This window comes from Echiichthys vipera (genome assembly GCF_963691815.1).
Source record: "Echiichthys vipera genome assembly, chromosome: 17".
NCBI lineage: Eukaryota > Metazoa > Chordata > Actinopteri > Perciformes > Trachinidae > Echiichthys > Echiichthys vipera.
Window position 1 is genome coordinate 4,389,244 of NC_139842.1, and position 11,948 is coordinate 4,401,191.

Sequence of the window (11,948 nt, forward strand, 5' to 3'; positions counted from 1 at the left end):
GTAAAAGTCCTGTGTTTTGTTCATCCAATCACCTGCCAGGTATTTTATGTGCCTGCCCTCATCCAAACAGTTTCCGATGAAGGCTTCTCAGATAGTTCTGTGTAACAAACCATCCGACACATCAGGTTACCTACAACTTGCATGACCAGGGATGGGAATCATCAATGTGGTGCTTAAACTAAAAAATATTCAGTAAGGGGAGTGGATTCATTAAACATAAAGGGTGTGATATATTGATAACTATACTGAAAACACTTTGTGACAATAATATGAGAGTAAATCAACAATTGGGCCAACAGTAAATAGGGAAATCTGTTTAAGTTTGTACATCTGATGGAACCAATGACCAACTGTACAAAAATAAAATACACAATGGCTGGGCTGTGTAAGATACATCCTCTGAATACATGGGAAGTGATGGTGCACTTCATCCCTGTCCCAAATGCTGTGGTCCTACAGATACACTCAACAATTTAGTGTGGTATTTACACACTAAAGAGGGACAAAAAGAGTCAATGTCTAAAAATGTTTACAGCATTCTCAGTGAATCTGTCAGTGCAGTTTTGAGTTTACTAAAAAGGGTATGTGCTTTTATAAAGATTAAGGACAGTAAAATCAATATCCACAACCACAGACAACTGTCTCCCTAAGCTGGATATCAGAGCATCAAGTCCCCTTATCCCAGTCAGATCACCACGGCTGCTGTCACAGAGTCCGCGGAGCACGTCCATTATTCACTGTCTACGGATCAGCTCCAGGATCTTTCCCTACATGACATCATCACCACAGCTTCCCTCTCAGCTTCACATGAAATGGCCACATCTTCCCTCTAAGTAATGTGACTCATTATTTCCTCAAATAAGCAAAGGAAATAATGCTGAAATGGAAATTAAAAACAAACAGAGGGGATGCCTGTGCAATCATTGCAGCCCTCCGCTGCCGGAATAACTCCCCAAGGGAAAATCCTCCTAATCTGCCCCATTGTTCATGGTGACTCCAGTATTGTTCAGTGTGCATGATGTCTCTTTTATCCACCGCAGTGAGCTATAAATATGTTCAGAATATTTCAGACTTTCATATTCCCCAAAAATGAACAGTACATCAGAATGTGTTACAGTAGAGGCTTAGGGATGTCCCCTGCGGTGATTCAGGGTGGCTCAAAAGCATGGTAAGCATTATTATTGCATGTACATACGGTATGTAGATTGATGCACATCATGCAGAACCAAATTTCACGAAGTTCCGCCCGTAAACCTTTATCTGTCAGCCGTTAGCAACAGGTGCTGAGGTTAGCACAACAAAGCGTATTAGTGTGTCAGTCATACTATGGCGAGCGCAAATTAAACTAGAGCTGGAAGGCCCGCCTGCAGGTTCCCTCAGCAATAACAGCAATGGAGAGAAAGTTGTGTATAAGATAAGGATGTTGTGCTAGCGCTGCTCCACCTTAATTTATGTAAATGCCCCTTTGGTTTACCCAGATTTTTGAGATAGTTTAAGGGCAGCATTTTATCAGATGAAGGGTACCTTTGAATTGTGTAGACAAATCAACAAACTGAGAGAAGGACAGGGGTGAGGTTGGAACAAGGCTTACAACAGAAGGTTCGTTTTAACAGAGTATACCCCCTGCTATCAAAGATTTCCTACCATAAGTATCCATTTATTTTCTTTGAACATATATTCTTAAAATCATTCAAGGCAACTTTAAATAATTTTAGTCTCAGATATTAATGCTTATTGGTAAAAGAAAAGGTAAAAAATCAGTTTACAAAGTTTACAAGACCTGTTTTAGGTAACTCATATCACCAGATACTAAATAAAGGTCTTTATGTTTAATGTAAGTGTGTGTGTGTGTGTGTGTGTGTGTGTGTGTGTGTGTGTGTGTGTGTGTGTGTGTGTGTGTGTGTGTGTGTGTGTGTGTGTGTGTGTGTGTGTGTATGTGTGTGTGTGTGTGTGTGTGTGTGTGTGTGTGTGTGTGGTGTGTGTGTGTGTGTGTGTGTGTGTGTGCGTGTTTGAGATAGAATGTGATCAGTTCATGTCTAAGACTTCATGTACTCATAAACACACAAACATAAACACACTCACAGCTGTATATACTGGCCATTTGACAACAAATTCCCCTACAAAAGTTAAATCCGAACATGCGCCCTCGGCTGGTTTAGAGCTTCAACCACAGCCTGATGTGGCACCGTGATTTCGAACCAGGTCAAAAGGTGCTTTTGCTTCTACCTTCTTCTAACAGCAAGCTACTGGACAAATGACATATACCATTACTTGGAAGGGAGCCCTGTCACCTATGAAGTTCATCACATCCCAAAGCAGCTGCCATTGGAGGTAACTGAGCCATCCAACTCTAAGTGCTGCAGTCAGGTCATCGTTGCATTGAAGATAGATGGTTCTCTGTGAATTTGCATTGACTTTAGGAAGCTTAAATGTGTCTCAGAATACACACTTCCTTTGATTGGTATGGGGTATGTAAAACACCGGTGTTACAGTTTTAGGAAGGTTCAGGCAGAACCCTAGTCCTAGAAACATGGTCTGACTTGTCTTCACAGATCAGCACACTGAGGTGCCACAGGAGCTCAGATCAGATTGGTGGCTGCAGGGGGACAGAGACACAGAGGGATAGGATTCTCACACACACACACAGGTATCAAGTACAGCAAATATATGGCGATGAGAATCAATTTTCACTCAATGCCTCAAACAAACTTGAGCATTTTTTTAACATTTTCTTAATCTGTCAGTCATACAATGTCCCAATCACATAAATATAGTCACAGTAGCAACACTTTCACAGTCACTATACAAACTCCACACACGGATACCAAGTGGCCACCCAGTTTCCATACTAAATACACATATACATACTGCATGTTCTGGCGCACACTCACACCTCTCATGAGCTTGAGTGACAGTTTACAACAAGCAATTAGTTTTGCATGAGTGGGAGAAAAATGAATGTGGCGAAGAAAGGGAGATTTGTCAAACAATCCACAGTGCAGAGTCAGAACATGACAGGTAGGAAGACAGAAATTAGTCTGAAAAACCTCAAGCATGTGTGTGTGTGTGTGTGTGTGTGTGTGTTAGAGGTAAGGCTTGATAGACTGTTAAAGTGAGTTTTTGTGTGTGCATGCATATGCACAGTAATATGTGTGGTTAACTGTGCATGAAGGCATGGACACGAGCATTGCATGATTTCTCATGACTATGAGAAAACATTAAAGCTGGTAAATATGCTGCATTTTTCAAAGTCAACACTTCTCTGATGTGAAATGGGCACAGGCGTTTTGATGCATGTCACATGTGGCCACTGTGTGCTGCCTTTAAGTGTCTAATGTGCATTAGTGATGGCCAAATGAACCTTCATAAAGCATTTTCTTTATTTTCTGAGATTGATGGCACTTTGTGTTCAACAAAGGGTTGAACGCATACTGAATTGCCATTTCTTGAGCCTTTTTCCTTAAACCAAGAGCACCATCTGATGGGCTCAGAAAAATGTTTCATGAAACTTCGAGCCTAGCTTCCTGCAACTGAACAATCAATAATTTTATCAGTACGAGGTTTTGGTTGAAGTGCCTTGGTTAGTAAAAAAAAAAAAAAACATGCTAGTACAGCAGTGGTATAGCCACAGTAGATATTCTATCAAATTCTGGACAATAAAAATAATAATCAAATTATTTATTAGTTGTTCTCTGATTTTAATCTCCACTGTATCCCTGTATATACACTATACTATATGCTTCCATAAGAAACGCATCAGGTACCCAACCATTTGTCTAGTAGCCAAGAATTTCCAGTGTCACAGAGAGTCATGATTTCTCACGAGGGGGCTCAAAAAGACATGTGATAAACGCTTACAGTCAGATTCTGAAAGGACAGTGTGTGAATATGTGACTTAAGAACGTGATGAAGAATTAGCTGCTTTTATAAAAACCTACTCATAAAACGCATATATCTTGTTTCACTTTTACATGAGAAATGGCTTCAACGATAAGGAGTCCGTTATCATTTGACTATCAGCATCCCAACAGGACTTGTCTGATAATGCCTTTCTTATCTTTAGAAAGTCATTTTTCCCCAAAAACAACTGTTGTAAAAGAGGTCATCTTATATTCAGGGTCATCTTATATTCAGGCCAATACCGAACTTCAGTCTCGACCAAGGTTGCGGACCGACGAACTGACCAACTGACTGACACTCCCAAGAGCCACTCTGCATTTGTATCTGAGGGTAGCTCACTGGTTATCTCTGAGAGCGAGAGAACACTTACTGCATGACTTTCAAAAAAGCTGATCCACAGTGCTTCGACTTCACTACGCTGTTTGGCTGCCAGCTGATAAGATTTACCTGACAGACCTTGATTTTTCAACTCCACAATGAATTGCACAAAATCATGCCTCGCTATATCTTATGAAATTCTGTACAACATGAAAGTACCAACAGAAATGAAAAGATAGTGAGTTTAGTGCGTTATGAAAACTAGGAAACAAACCAATGATAATTTGAAGTAGTTGAAGTTGAATGGAAGCAGGTGATAGATAGCAGAAAGAAAAGAAGGGCGGGGGTGGTGAGTAAAAATAGTGAGACTGAGTGGAGAGAACAAGAGCTTCCTTCTCTAATTCCACAGACCATTAAATTGTAATTTCAGTGCTTGATATATTTATGCATTAAAACATTACGGCCGCCTACCCAACCAATTACTATGCAGACTGAGCCCTTGCTGTCCACACACCCTGCTTCATAGACAGGATGTGGAAAGATCAAATGCATGAAATATATAGGCTCCTCCACAAAACACCGTAACACACTTCAGTGAAAGAAGACTTTACAGTTGAGAAGATGTGAGAGAGTGTGAGATTCATTTGTGCTGAATTGTTAATCCAGTGAGTTCAAATAATCTTATATTAATTGACTACATTACAGACTGTATCAGTTATACTCTACTTCCTACTATGACATAAAAGTACCATAGGCCTAAGTATGTTGATCACACATTTGGCCTAATGCAACAACATTCCCAAAGATCTCTTTGACATTGTCATGGAGTGTTCATAGTAAGGTTCAGAAAACCCTTATAACCGCGCAAACTTGAATGTCACCTGTTCATGAGTACATGGGTGTCAATGAGCCTTGATCATTATATATCCATTTATAGCCACACTGTGACAGAAATAATGAGTCACATTGTAACAGTCCCCATTAGCTTATTCGAAACGCTTTGGTGTCATTTTTAACGCTCTTGGATTCCGGTTGATAATTCAAACAAATCTTACCAAGGTTTAGACAACAAAAGCACTTTGTAAGGAATGATAAGTAAGAAAGGTGACTTACCTACATTTGGTTTCACACAGGACACAAACACTGGTCTACTTGGTGTAAGTCTTGCATCTGTTTGAGCCATTCCCCACTTCAACCTCTCTCTATAAACACTTTATATTGTCCCCTACCATTAGCTCTTCATACCTTATCATCTTACAGCATCACGTTTAGAAGTTGCTTTGAGCTTCTAGTATTGAAGTGGATGGGTGATCCAAATTGGCCTACCAAGCCAGCTAGGAGATAGAGTAGGGTCATTCCGCTTTATGTATCTGGCAGTGCTAATAAAATTGGGGGCAGCTGTCCTCCCACAGTCCAAAGATATACAAGTAATTATTGTCTTATAATTGAAATAGCCCATTGGTGAGAATGTAAGCATAAATGGTTGTCTGTCCCTATTTGTCAGCTCTCTGAATGACCGACAACCTGTCCAGGATGTACCATGGCATTATTATTTCCTAACAGTCATTTTTAATGTAGTAATCTTGCACAATGCTATCGATAGCAATGTTACATATACATTCCAGTCCCCCGCAGCCTTCTATCAGTGTCAAAAACATAAATATGTGTACTGTTTGCAACAGCTGTATGGGGAATTATAATCTAAAGATTATTATCACATGTAATCTAAATTCAGGTTAATTGATTTGCCTCAAATTGTTCATTAGACATGTATCAAGCAGTGATAACAGTGATTCCAAAAATGTTAGATCCTATTTGGGTTGGCAACTGACCGGGGGGAGGGAGAGCTACAGCTGGCTGCTTTGGCAACTTGAGTCCAGGCAGTGCAAACTTCAGCATCGGGGTCAGACCAAGTGCTACTGTTGGTTTCCAGCCTGCAGTAACCCCCATCGATGCGTTTGTGCTCTTGAATTTGAGTTGATTCAGCCGCTAACTCAGCTAGGCTCCGGTCTTTGAGATTCATTTTTGCTCTTCAGACGTCACAGAGACTGTACATATTTTATAGTCTATAGATATTACTCGATTCAAAACGGTATACTACAACTGGTGACTTTTCATTTCTTTAATCTTTTTGCTGAAATTGCACCGCAAGTAACCAGTGACCATACAGTATATGCTCCACAGTATATGCTCCAGCCAATACAATCTGCACAAAAAAGAGTATCTGTTAAAAAAATATCTGTTTTCCAACAGTAAAAGACTAGTATTGCCATTGCCAGCTATTTCTGATTTGTTCTGGATGTCATCATATCCCATGAAATCCGGTATGCGATAAATGCTTAGTGTGTTTGCATGTGTGTGTGTGTGTGTGTGTGTGTGTGTGTGTGTGTGTGTGTGTGTGTGTGCGTGCGTGTGTGTTTGTTTGAGAAAGAATGTGCTCTCAGTTAATGTCACACAATCCATCACTGGCAGCTCTTCTTGCGGGTGGATCACTGCAGGTTACGGTTGCGCTCCCTAAGCATTGTGGGAGCTTGATGTATGTGCTGTCGACTGGCAGTTAATGAAACAGCAGCTACAGCAGCCGGCCTCCCTTCCACTGCAACTCCCTCTCTACTGCTCTGTCCTCCTGATATCTCCACCTCTTTTTCTTCTGACTAGTTTGTCTCTTTCCTTATCTCCATAAACAAAAGTCTTCCAAAATGTGCAAACATTTCGCCAGTAATTCTTATCGTTCTGCCAACTAATTAGTCTCCAATCCACCCTCCCTTCCATAAACTAATTTTTGTTTTTCTTAAGTGGGGGAAAGGGGAGATTTAGGGGGAGATAGTAGGTCAACAGTATATGCCACATAGAAGTGGTTTACATCATCTAAAAGCTGGGCATCTGAAGATAATTTTGAGATGCAGCCAGTGTGTCTTGAATCTGTAAAAAACACAAAATAACACTGTGTTTTAGTCAGGTACCTATTCAAATTTTTTGAAAGTTTAGTATTAAGGCTAAGACGGCTATGATGGAAGTATATGGGTTGATAATTTTGGTTACACAGATTTTGTGCTAAATTAAACAATTTGTTACCAATAAAGAATCAAGAAGGTTTAAAAGTCCTTCCAAAATGCCAAATTAAGACACCACCACCTCGAGGAATACCACAGAAAAAATCATGTTGTGATTTGGTATCAAAGAATTAATGGCATTTGGAGATTTTTGCAATCATTAAATTATACGGCAACTGGACAGCAAGCACTTTTTTTCTTGAAAGTGCACAAAATCCCCCTTACTGTCAGTAAACCTAGAAACTGGAAAGGAAAGGAAGCTATATGAGTGTCTTGTGCATTGACTACAGTTAAGTGTTTAACACCACATTTCCCTCCAGGCTGGTCACGAAGCTCAAGGGCCTTGGATTAAATACTTCACTGTGCATGTAGATCCTTGACTTCCTGACAGGCAGACCACAGGTAGCCAAGGTGTGCGGACACCCCTCTTCCACTCTTGCTGTTAACACTGGCGCACCCCCAGGGTTGTGTTTTTAGCCCCCTGCTGTACCATCTGTACATGCAAGACTGTGTAGGCAATTTTGACTCGAACACCATCATCAAGTTTGCAGATGACACAGCTGTGGTGGGCCCGATCACAGATAATAATGAAAAGGTCTACTTGGAAGAAGTAGAGAACCTGACCTGATGGTGTCAGGACAATAACCTACTCATGAACATCAGCAAGACTAAGGAGATGATAGTGGACTTTGGGAAGAAGCAGGGAAAGAAATAAACCCTCCTAAATATCAACAAGAGAGGATGGACAGCTTCAAGTACCTTAGTGTCCATATCACCAAGGGCCTGACCTATGCAATGCATACTGACGCAGAGGGGAGAAAGGAAAGTCAGATACTTTTTCACTTTAAACGCCTGAGGAAAGTTCATGTATACCCTCAAATACTGAGAAACTTCTACTCCTGCACTATTGAGGGTCCTGACAGGAAACATCACAGAGCCTAATTAATTTTAGTGCCGTTTCATCCTGTTATGGGGTTGTGTAAGGTCTAAGCTACACACACAAACAATGCATTTGAAGTAGTTTGTTAATTTACCATATTAAATTAATCCCTGCTGTTTTCTGCCCACAACTTCAAATGCAGAACTTGAGTGGGGTTTTCACTGGGCTCAATGGGAGCTGTGGTCCTGTGTGGAGGTGTCATAGTCTGTCACGTTTCCTGAGAACAACTGATGACAACACCATGAACTCTTTCTCTATTTTTATGAAAATTGTTTTCAAAACAACAAAGACATCAAGGTCTTAGAAAGAAATCCGAGAGTTGGTGAAAAGAAAGCTTCCAAGGCAGGCTTTTCACTCCCCCTGTGGTCATTCAGAACTCTTTTTGGATGGCACATTGTACAAATGAATTCTCCTGAAGCATAAGGAGGGATGAGAAAATTGGTGGTGGTTGGTGGTGTTTTTCTTTCCTATGTACAGCGTGCCCCATTAATTAATATGAATCTAAATAAAGGCAGGCTGAGGGCTAGGAGGATGGGGCTTGTCAACTAATGGGTTGCCAAGGGATACAGTTTGCTCCACCTGCCCTCCACTCCTTCCTGCTACCCCTCCTCACTCTCTGCCCCTTGAGACCAAAGGATAACCACAGATACAGACAGAGATGGATGGAGAGTCACAGTGAAAAAATTAACATGGTGGGTTGAAAGTTATCGAGGTAGCTTGGCACGGAAAACAAACTATCTGGCTGAATTAAAGAAGGAGAAAGGACTAGCCATCAAACAGTCCATTTAAGTAACATCTAAAGCTGCTTTGAGCAAGATTCAAGGAACCATCAAGCCCTTAATTGTCTTTTGTTTGAAGTTTGAAGTGTAGTTTGCAAGGTTCTAAAGGCCAGATTAATTACGTGAATAATCAATGATCTGGCTCTGTTGGATTTATGGCATGTCAGAACTTTTGGTCAGCTGTCTGCAGCTTGAACAGATCCATGTTCTGATTTAAAAGAATCCGTTATTTCCTCAGATGCCCCAAAACTGATTATGTTATAATGTCTGTCTAGCAGCTGTAGTACTTGAGATTTTTGTCCTTTAGAAATAAAAAAGGAGGTTAAGTGGGAAAAATCAGCAGAGGGATGTCAACAACACTTGTGTCTTGGGGTCATCATTTGTTTCCCAACAGTTAACGTCGGTTTCTGTTGACCATGGCTATGATAAATCTCTAACCTTAATGTGTTTGACCAATCCTTAACCATAGCCAACCATATTGCATATAGCAGTGATTTGTAAGGGTTTTGGAGGGCACAGACAAATGATAACTGAAATCCGTTGACTGACGATAGTCAACCAAAAGATGGCATTATCAAACCACTTTTGACCCACCATTCATCACTCTTCAGACTCTTACTGTTGCCAGAGTTGTGGCTAGCTGACAATGTGCAGGATTGTGAGATCATTTGGTCAGGAATGCCCCAGACCTCACTCTTTCAGACTCTTTTGCAAAAAAACACACACAAACCTGGGAACCACACAGATCTCACCTCGTGGACTTTACATAACATGACAGTTATTTTCAATGACATTAATGAGAACAATTCAGCACTTCCTTGAAATGACTGTACCATCCATACCCAACTCCACACTTCATCTTAATATTATTCAAATAATCCTAATTAAAAATTAAACTTCAACCACAGTGCCTGCTGACACTAGTCCCTTATTAAAGTGAAAATGAGCAGAACATCCTCATTTTGGAGGAGTCGCACCATCTTTCTGCCTTTGAGAAGACATTAGACCTTTTAAGAATACAAGTCCAGGAACATTGTCCCCTCTCTCTCTCTGCTTCTTATTCTGGTGGTGGTGTGTTGGGGGAAGTGTGTGAGGGATTATTGTGCTCAGTACATTCATCAAGCTACTCAGGGGGAAAGCAAAAGAGTGACAGACAAATATATTACAGTGTCATAGACATCACAGATGCCGTGCATAACAAGGCAAGACACCTACTTAAGACAAAGAGGTGCCAGTGCTGTTCAAGAGAACCGTGGTATTCCTGGAGTCTCTCCTTCCGGGGGCTGGTAGCTTATTAATTTAGTCTGTATGACAATGGCCCTTCTTGTACTGCAGCATTTGTCTTTCTTCTAAGTTAAGACCACACTTCGAATAAACTAGCAGACTAATTTAAACAGAAATGTGGGTGGCTTATTTTTCACAAGCTATTTCTCCATTGCTGCCCCCTCCCTCTGGAACTCTCTCCCCCCAACACCTCCAATATTCTCCCTCAGTCCCCTTTTTCAAAACTGGACTCAAAGCCAGCCTATATAATTTTGTCTTTGTTCGAACGGAAATGCCTTTCAGTGTCTTTTAAAACGCCATACAGATAAAATGTACCAATATCATTATTACTTGCTCCAAATACTAGAGACCCTGATTGAAAACACTCTTGGAGGTGTAGGGACTACAAAAGAGATCCTTCTTTTACCTCATGAACTGTCGTTGGCTGAGTCAATACACCGGGTTGCAGAGACAAAAACTTGACAACAGCCAAGTTTTAATTTGGCCCGCCTTCAAGTTACTCACATAATTATCATTTTGACAGCTGATATGACCTGCTGCCACAGATATTTGTCATTTTAACAGGTGAAAGCTACGGCCAGTGCCGCTGAATGTTTTGCACACTAATCTTTGCTAATGAGAAAGAGAGAGGAGTGACCACATTTGTTAGGGTCAGCGAAATCTGCCAACTCTGAGGTCTGAACAGAGTCAATAACCGCTGCAACCAAATCATTTTTTTCACATTCACGCATGTTAATTTCTACTCCAATATGGAGAGAATTGCCCATAGTGTAGAGCTTGCTGTGTAATTATAGAGAGCATGAACACATTATGTTAACCCATAACTTTCCATTAAAAAGAATATATATATATATATATATATATTCTTTTTGTGTAGCCTAGTTCCAACCTGAAGCAGAGACATAAAGTTAACAAGTAACCTTAATCTCTCTTTGCTATCTTTATTCTCAAATGTGTTCTTTACCTTTTATTCTTTACTAGTGCAGTGCCCATTTGACACGTGCCTGTTCGGAAGGGCCAGTTGCTTGGCTCTCAGAAGTACTGGATGAGTAGCCAATCCTGTAAGTCGCAGAATCTATTATTGCCTTAAGTACTATGCAGAATGCATCCTCCAGCAGCAACAATATGTCTGTAATATGGAGCTCTCTGTTTCTGTCCCTCCATGCCTTCCTTTTCATCTTCCTCCTCAAGTTTCTAAGCCCTTAATCAGCCTTTTCTCATCCTTTGATTTGTTCTCTGCATCATCACTGGTCCGTTGTTTGGTTGAGTGGGTGCGTGCGTACGTGTGTATGTAGATTTGCATGGCAGTTAAAAACAGAAACTCAATTAATTAAAGCCTTTTTAATTATTCCCAGCCTTGGTTTTACTGTTGTTTCCCCTCTCTCCTCTCCCTCTTTCAAACAGCACTCATGTCTCAGCTTTGTTCTAATGAGCCCTCACTTTCTCTCCCTCTCTTTCTCTCGCCTGTATTCTGCATCTGTCAGCATCTCAGCAGGGCTCTCCCTAGCTAAATAAAACCCAGCTAAAAAGAGGTTTTTCACATGGCATGACCAGTATATGGAAGCCCCATAGGAAACACAGATATCCTCTTATACAGTCCTGATTTAGTTCAATTAACTTAATTAACTTGTTAAAGTAACTTTATAGCCTGCAAGGATTCAAAGATTATCCACA